Genomic DNA, 9,382 nt, shown 5'->3' with positions numbered 1-9,382 from the left:
ATCAACCTAACTGTGATAATTACAAAAGATGAAGAACTACAAAAAGTTCTGCTGGAATTCAAAAAAGTGCTTAAAAATGTGAAAAAAAATAAAAGAGAGCCATCAGACACGAACAGTTTGGATAACGATGACAGACGAACTAAGTAAAGCATAAAGATGAAGATGGTAATTACAATTTCGAGAGAAATGTTTGAGATTTGATTAGAAAAGACGATTAGCAAAATTAATTGAGAAACACAAGGTTTCAAAATACATTACGGGTAAGGTTTTAATTGAAATATTTACATCTCCAAAACTAAATCCAAGACAGTGTTCACGCTTTTGTTATTATGGATGAAGATAATAACAATGAATACTCACTGTAAATGTTCGTATTCTTGCATACATTTGTCAGATTTAAATCACTTTCACGCCTTTGAAGATGCTCGTTACAATAGGTAGAAGCTTTCTCGGACCGCTATTTAAGGATTGCAGCATAATTAACGTATTACATACACAACGTCATATGACAATCTGACAGTAGAAATTTATGAAAATGTGAACTTATTGATTGTCTGTGCCAGCTGAAGAGAGACTCGCTGTAACTTTGAGGTAGTTAACAAAATAAGTAATTCAGAGGGTGTTATTTTGATTAAAATACAATGTTATTTTAGTGTTAATGCATTTTCTTTTCATTTTTTTAATGCATGGCAGCATGAATTTAATTTGTCCTCCTGGCAAATATAACTTCAATGATCATTAGAATCAGGTGCAAACTGCGAAATGTTTGACTGAACACTATCGAGGCTGAGTCTTCATCATGTACCGGACTGGTGTATGTAGAAGAGTGGAGGTTACTTCGAGGACTTGGCTGTGGGGTGGTGAGGAGACATTTGGGTTTGATTTCAAAATGAGAACTCGTAGATGCAATAGATTCAAGAAGAGGATGAATCCGGCTGAGAATTAGCGGAGAGTATTATGAGTTGGTTTCGAGGACATGACTGAGTTAGAGGCACAGAATACGTGGGTTGAGTATCCAATTTTCAGGAATTTCTGTTATTTATAGATGAATACTGTACTATACATAGAATATTTTCGCTGGAACTGTGAGTTTTGTGTCTGTACGTCTTGAGAAGTTTTGATTTGTACTTGTAACCATTTGCTCCCGCACCGCTTTTTCATATAGCCCAAGGCTAAAGCAAAACGGATTTATCCTGAAATATGCATGCCATTGGTTTCATTATACCTCGCAGCCTCTATATCTCTTTTATTTAACGCCATCTAGTGACATGACTCTGAGTGATTGACTGGTGAAGCGGCGAAGCGCGGCGCGCGCCCTGTGAACTATTTGACGACCAAAATCTTCACTATATAAGCAATGGCAGTTGCTTGTATCAAGACTTTTTTTTGGCTTTTCTTTATCATTTTTAATGATTATTTTGAACGAATAAAGTAATCATTGTAGAATAAGAACACTGACGCCCCAACCTTGCTTCTTAAACAAGCGGCCTAACCAGATTTGGTGGATTTTCGGTCGCGTAGCTCCGAGAAACCAATATAATATTAATTTCTGCTACGGAACCCGTCATGGTCGAGTCTGACTCGCATTTATTATTTTAACTGCGAATAGCGCCATCTGTGACCAAGGCACGATACTACGATACACAACTCCTTGCATCGCAAACGTTAGTGTTGACGTGGCGTCTAGTCGCGCTCTACACCTCTAGCGAGTTGGTTCAGCAATGGTATAATAGATGGCGCTAAACTCAATAAAAAATATTTTAAAAATTGGCAAAAATGAAGTGGATTTACAAAATAAAGCTATCAGAGATGCTCAGGATTTTTTTTCTCGCTTATAGACCAGATAGATTCGGAGATATGATCAAAAGAAGAAATTTAAAAAAAAATGCAAAAAAATCTGACTTCCCGCGGTTTTTAAGGTTCCGTACCTCGAAAGGCATTTAGCGGAACCCTTCTAGCATCAGTTTGTTGCCTTTCCGCTTGTCTGTCCGTCAAGTCCTTTTTTCTCAGAAATGCGTGAGGTATCAAGCTGATATTTATACCGGATCCTCAGGCCTACAGTCTCCTAAAGCTGTGGAATAATTAAACTTCTAAGACAACGCAATAAAAAGATACAGCTGTTTTATCGCTACAAGTTTTCGACACCTCTCCTAGGGAATCAAAATCCCGTTTTTTTTTTAATATATCCAAGCAACAGGTTTGTGCGGAACCCTCAGTAAAGACTCCGCCCGCACTCGACCGGTTTCTCTACTCATAAATAAATAGTTTCAGGGTTCTGAATGTCCAAACTGAACTCTGAGTTCAGTCTGCTGTCCGTCGGTCAATCTGTTTGTCAGTAGTAGTTCTGCCGCCACGTAGTCGTAGTACAGAAAATAATCTCGATATGCACATTATCTCACTTACAGAACCCTCGTCGGAAGCGTGCCACTCGCACTTGTCTGTTATTATTTTAAACTAGCTGCTTCCCGCGATTCCGTCCGCGTTGAATTTAGTTGACAGCGCGCGGTGGTTCCCGTTTCTTACAATCAGAATCTGTACCGTTGACGTTTCGCGAAAATATTCTTCAAATGTCATGTAGTTTCGCATAGTCCTTTATTTTTCTTAAATAATACGAACTCTTTTTGTAGTTGCAGCGTGCCGTCGCTTTGATAACTGTCGTAGCACTTGAGGTTGTATTGACAGCTCTGCTGGAGGTCATGAGAACATTTCGACACGATGATGGTCGCAGAATGATTGCTCTCGCCAAGAAAAACCCCTTTTAAAGACTCCGGTTATATCAAGAGCGAAGTTATTAGACCAGAATTGAATGCTGGAGTATCAGCCAGGACGGTCAGAAGGCATATTGTGGAGGCAAAACGTGTAGGGAGAGAGTTGCACGTATAGGTCCGTTACTGAAGAAAGAAAATTAGCCAGACTGGAGTTTGCAAGACAGTTTGGTCATCAGAACGTTGCTCAATGGAAAAATGTGCTATTTTCTGATTAAACCAAGATAAATTTAATTTCATCAGATGGCAGACAATGCGTTCGAAGGCCTATGAATTCGACCCCGAATCCAAAACACACAAAAAAGCAGGTGAAACATGGAGGAGGCAATATGCAAAATTTGTGGCTGTTTCTCAGGACATGGAGGAGGGTCTAAAGAAAGAAATAAGGAAGACTAGACCAGTTTCAATAAAAATAAATATTAGAAGAGACGATGATACCGCATGCTGAAGAAGTGTTGCCAGTGTCGTGGACGTTTCAACAAGATAACGACTCGATTCGAAACCAAGAAAAACCAATAAAATTAAAAAAAAGTATTGGTATGTTAATAGAGGCAGAATGCCATTATTTCGTTAGTCTCTGATGTTCGGTCGAGAAAAATGTGACTGGGCGGGAATTTTTAAAAAAGAAGGAAAAAACGCATTCTGTTCGGACATCTCGTCGAATGAAATGAAAAGTTGTAATTTACGAGTGTGAGTAATATAATCGTTATTCAAAGTAAGCAGTTTTAATAATTTCCTGAATTCTAACACGAATTGAGAGAGGAGTTCATTACAAAAGGAAACCATAATAGTTGTTAGAATATCGATTTCTCATTTTTTTTGTTTATTTTAATATTGTAACATAACAATTTTAAATATAATAAAAATTTAAATATTTCCGAGCATTTTTATTTTTGTAGTCAAAACTGAACATGTCCCTAATTAGTTGTCCACAAATGAGTCAATAATGAGAAAACAGCAGTGACGTATATATTAAAAAAAGAAATGGCGAGTACCTATTGCCTTTCCTGACTACAAAATATTTCGAAAACTAGTCAATGTTATTGTTGTCAATGGTAAAAGGTTCACTATCTTCATTTAGGAATGATTTCTTGGCCCTCATCGAAACGCTTGAGGTTTCCTGATAAAGCGTCCCTGATTAGTGGACCACGACTGTATACACCATGTTACGGAACACAAATAAACAAAAACGCACCTTTGCGTCGTCAGCTGTAACGGCGTTAGATAATGACATTGAGATTGCAACTTTATATCTAACGCAGTAAGATTAATATTCTTGTGCACACGTGATGTCGTATTCCAGTAAAAACAAAACACACGCCAATGACGTCACGTCGAAAATGAAAGAGAAAGACTGATAGTTAGAAAGAGAAAGACAATCAAGTGAGAAAAAAATATTCATAAATATTTTTCCGTTTCTCAATTTGATATCAAAACAAAAGACATGACAGTGACGTCACGTCGAAAATGAAAGAGATGGAGCACAAAAAGAACGGGACATAGAACTACAGCCACTAGCAACATGTGTTCAAAAATGTAGCAAATTGCCTTATAAATAAGGTTGACAATATCTTATGCTAATACAAACAAAAGACACGTCAGTGACGTCATGCTCGAAATGAAAGAGAAAAGTAGACAATTAGAAAGAGAACGGTAGTTCATCCCACCACGAGAAAAAGTGTAACTCAGAGATTAGCATTGCAGAGGTCTTAAAACAAAACACACGCCAATGACGTCATGCCCAAAATGAAAGAGAGAGATTCAAAATAAGAGTGAGAAGTAAAACTACAGGCGCTGAGGACACAATATGCTCAAAATTGTATCATATTTCTAAAGCTATAAGGTTGATTGTCATTTGGTCATTCGACAACCACAAGAAGAATAAAAAAAATAATCTAAATTATTTTTTAAATTGAACTTTATGCCTTAGGGATCTTATAAGATTGACTCACAATAAACATTCTTTTGGCTATTAACTTTATTCCAAAACAAAACATTTTTGCGAAGCTGTTTTCGTTGAGATGGTACTTATCCTTATCTATATATTAATACGTGATGCCAAAACTTTGACCCCTTTTTACAAAAATTGCGCGCACGCAGGAGCATAAAATTTGGCACACTTATAGTTTATGTGCAGGAGATGTGCAGAACGCTAATATTTTTCAATAATAATGCTTATAAAGTACATTAAATCAATAAATAAAACATTACCCACACTACCATGCATTTCACACACACATGTCATGTTTCTTTTATATTTCATTTTGACCATAGACATAGAGTACTGACATTGACATATCAAACATATAGATATTTGCCTATACATACTCTGTGGTCAAATGGTTTCTTTTGATTTTCATTTTGTGCATAGTCATAGAGTACTCAAACAAAAGTTTTATTTGCCTTATTTAATACTAGCTTTTGCCCGCGACTTCGTTCGCGTGGAACAGTGACTTCCGGCAGATTTTTGGTTTTACTCACATAGTTCCCGATCTCGCGGGATTTTTGAGAAGTTCCCGCTCCCGCAGGATTTTTGGGATAAAAACTATCCTATGTCCTTTCTCGAGTTCCAAACTATGTCTGAACCAAATTTCATCCAAATCGGTTCAGTAGTTTAGGCGTGACGGAAAGACAGATAGGCAGAGTTATTATCGCATTTTTAGCATGGGTAGTTTTGCCCGCGACTTCGTCCGTAAATTTACTTTGAGCAGAAAGTTTTTAACCCACTGCAAAAAAAGGAGGAGGTTTCAATTTAGAATTTACGAAACAGGACCAATCCACATAATCGACCATACAACCGACAATACAATTTTACCACGACGGTACCGAAGCGCTCGGCCGATACCCAACCAAATGCGTGTAACGAAACCATAGCGCGATCTATTTCGATCCCAACGCCATCTATCGACCATAGTGACAACTCGGATTATTTATCTATACTCCGTTCGGGCATTTTCTTTGTACTAAAGTAGTATTATATTTTTTATATGTTATTTTATTATTTTTTTCATACTTTTTACTATTTATTTACTTTTTTCCGATGAATTAAACAACATGAACGAACTCGTGTAACGATCGACACCATTGCGCGTAGTACTAATAGAATTATCTATACTCCGTTAGAGGATTTTCTTTGTAGTAAAACTTTTATTATATTAATATTATTTTTTTACACCTTTTTACTGTTTATTTGCATTTTTCTGATGGATTTTCCGATGAATTAAAACATAACATGAACCGAACACGTGTAATGACACCATTGCGCGATTAAGCCATCTATCTACGGAGCATAGGAACAGCTCGACATTTGACCAATAGATGGCACTATTATATAGTATGTCCGTAATAATTTTATTTTTATTTTTTGTAATAAAACTATCCTATGTCCTTTCTCAAGTTTCAAACTATGTCTGTACCAAATTTCCACAAATCGGTTCAGTAGTTTAGGCGTGAAGAAAAGACAGACAGACAGACAGAAAGACAGACAGACAGACAGAGTTATTTCGCATTTATAATATTAGTTTGGATAAAAAAAGATTTTAATAATAATGCATAAAAACTACATTAAATCAGTTAATACAACATTATACTAACCAGCATGCATTTGACACACGCATACATACTCTGTGGAGTCTGTGGTCAAATTGTTTCTTTTGTCTTTATGACATAGTTGAAAAGTTTGTTTCCTGTAGTTTTATTGAATGTTTAAACTTTTAAAGTTATTTAAAGTTTAAACATTATAAAAATGTTAGAATATTATATTTTAATAGAGTATATTAAGTCACTTACAATTTAAATTTATTATATGGTCGAATTTCGACCACTGGGGCGACCACTAGTAAAATAAATACGACTACTGTGACAAGTATTCAATGTTTCTTTCAAACGCTTATTCAAAGTGTTTCATAACGATGGTGTGAATGCTTATTACTGCACTGCTCCCGTGCGAACCCGGGGCGGGTCGCTAGTGCGAATATAATACGAGTTTCCATAAAACTAACCAATTAATCGTCCCTTGAAAAAATATTGACACGTATTTTTTTTAAATCACAGAAACGTACAAGTAAAGAGCGAGTCAAATTAAACCATTACTTTCGTGCTTATTTTTTAATCTTAAAAACCTTCGTGCTCAATCGAGTTTAAACCGGCATAGTCTTGCATTCAAATATCATCAAAATACATTCCATGTAAAAAGTTATTTTAGGCTTCATTAATGTAAAATATACTTTATTGTTTCAGGGTAAAGTTCAATTATGATTACACTACACTATTTCAAATTAAAAATAAAATGGTATTCTGAGCTTCTTCAGTCAAATAAGAAATTAATTGGTCATTTTACTATCAAAGACAAATTTTAAAGTGAGACATATTCTTATGACTTAAGGTTTAATTTAGCATGTATGATGAAAATTTAAATTTATTTATATTTTCAGTTTTTAGTTTAAGTAACGCCGGAATTAGAAAACTATATTTTAAAATTATTTTTAATTTAGCACGCAACTTATATCTTTCTCTTTTTAACACGCTTTTTTAATCTTACACTGTCTCTTTCATTTCGGGCATGACGTCACTGGCGTGTGTTTTGTTTTCTCGGCGTCACTGGTACTATTTATTGTGGAAGATCTATCTTACCACTAAAGGATGAAATACACTTTCGATGCCTTTTTTATCTCGTTCTAATCTCATATCTATCTCTTTCATTTTTGACATGACGTCACTGACGTGTGTTTTGTTTCTGTTCAAGTCTCACAGCTTGGGATATCAAAACGTGAAATTTCAATAAAATAATGTTTTCTTGTATACCGTTCTCTGTCTGGTTGTTGTTCTATCTCTTTCATTTCGGGCATGACGTCACTGGCGTGTGTTTTGTTTGAAATCGCAAAACCTTTATCCAAGTAAGCAAAAGTCATTTACGAGGAAATGAATTTGTAGCGGTTTTTTTAGCTTTTGTGAATTTTAAGTTTGTTTGTTTGAACGCTCTGATCTCAGAAATTCTCAAAGGATGTTTTTTTGAAAATCATAATGTTACTTAATTTCATTCAATATCTTAGGGAGTGATTCCCTATATGTTTGAACATAAATCTGCAGAAAAATATTAAATTAATATTAATTATTTTCAACTTTCATTTCCCAAAGTAAAAATGGACGAAGTCGCGTACATATTTAATTAGGTACTATTTTTTATGCGACCCATAAAGAAAAAGAAATAAACGAGTGTCTGTAAATTACAATTTCAAGTGTCAAAATGTATAAATTAGGGTTATATAATGAGTGAGTGAGCGGCTGACTGTAAATGCCAACAGTATCGCAATGCGAGCCGTTTCTAGTTTCATAGAAGGTCGCAGTTCTAACCTAACCTAACAGTAAACTTCAGTCGTAACTGGAGGCTCGCCCTGTCCTTTGACAGACAGACAGAGACACTTTCGCATGTATAATATTTGTGAGTATGGATTTCAGAAAAAGTTTACACGCAGACCACGTTGTGGGCAGCAGCTAGTTATAATTAATCATCTCGCATGTAATTTTGGCCGATTTTGGTTTGAAGCTGGCACAATATCCAAATTGTCATTACACGGCACTGGCAAAACGTGCTGACAATATACGACACAAAGAAACATATTTTGCATACAGTTTATAGAATAATATTAATTACTGATTAATGAATAAACATCACGAAACATTGACAAAATATCAAAAAGGAGGCATGTGTGGAAACGATATATGGCCCGTGTGGGGATCGAACCCACGACCTTCGTACTGTAAGCACGACGCTCTCTCAACTGAGCTAACGGGCCGTGGTGAACATATTTCAAATTACCGACTACAAGGCGGAGAAAATCAATAAAACCAGTATTCGAAACTCTTTTGAGATAATCAGTATAATAGTTTTAAAAACACGCTTTTTATAGAAAACCGAACTAAAAAATTAATTTAAATTAAGAAAATAGTGTTAAAAAAATTATTTTTTACTTTTTAGTTTGGCTTATTTATAATAGCTTGTTTTTTTTTAATTTTAAACTATTGCACGACTCATGATGCGAAGCATCAGAGAGTGCTTTACGATCGATTTTTTTTTATATAAATTAACAAAAACCAAATTTTGCAAATTAAAAAATGGAATAATTTTATCAAATTAGTGTATTGTCATCGGTCCTCAATAAATCTACAAAGTTTGAACGAAATCTGGCCGTTTAAAGTGGGTCCAAATCGCGCCCAAAGAAGTCGGTTACAAACAAACATACAGGTGACGCTAATAAAAAGCGTGTAAAAACAGCTTTTCTTGTAATCACTTTTTAGCTTTAAGGCGACGTTTAGACTAATAAATTGTCATTTTTGTGCATTTAGATACGTAAATGAACGAAAACTCTGGAACAACCGCCTACATTTCGAATTCACAATATTGCCGGCGAGTGATGGGAAATCAACCTAACTGTGATAATTACAAAAGATGAAGAACTACAAAAAGTTCTGCTGGAATTCAAAAAAGTGCTTAAAAATGTGAAAAAAAAATAAAAGAGAGCCATCAGACACGAACAGTTTGGATAACGATGACAGACGAACTAAGTAAAGCATAAAGATGAAGATGGTAATTACAATTTCGAGAGAAATGTTTGAGA

The 9,382-nt window shown here is 35.2% G+C and overlaps 1 non-coding gene across 1 annotated transcript; it reads right to left on the bottom strand.

Moving 5' to 3' along the window:
- Positions 1 to 8,487: 8,487 nt before the first annotated feature.
- Trnav-uac lies at positions 8,488 to 8,560 on the bottom strand. The gene has a single exon. It is a non-coding gene; the product is annotated as a tRNA-Val (tRNA).
- Positions 8,561 to 9,382: the final 822 nt, after the last annotated feature.

This window comes from Trichoplusia ni, chromosome 20, assembly GCF_003590095.1.
Source record: "Trichoplusia ni isolate ovarian cell line Hi5 chromosome 20, tn1, whole genome shotgun sequence".
NCBI lineage: Eukaryota > Metazoa > Arthropoda > Insecta > Lepidoptera > Noctuidae > Trichoplusia > Trichoplusia ni.
This window is presented reverse-complemented; position numbering and strand designations above follow the sequence as displayed.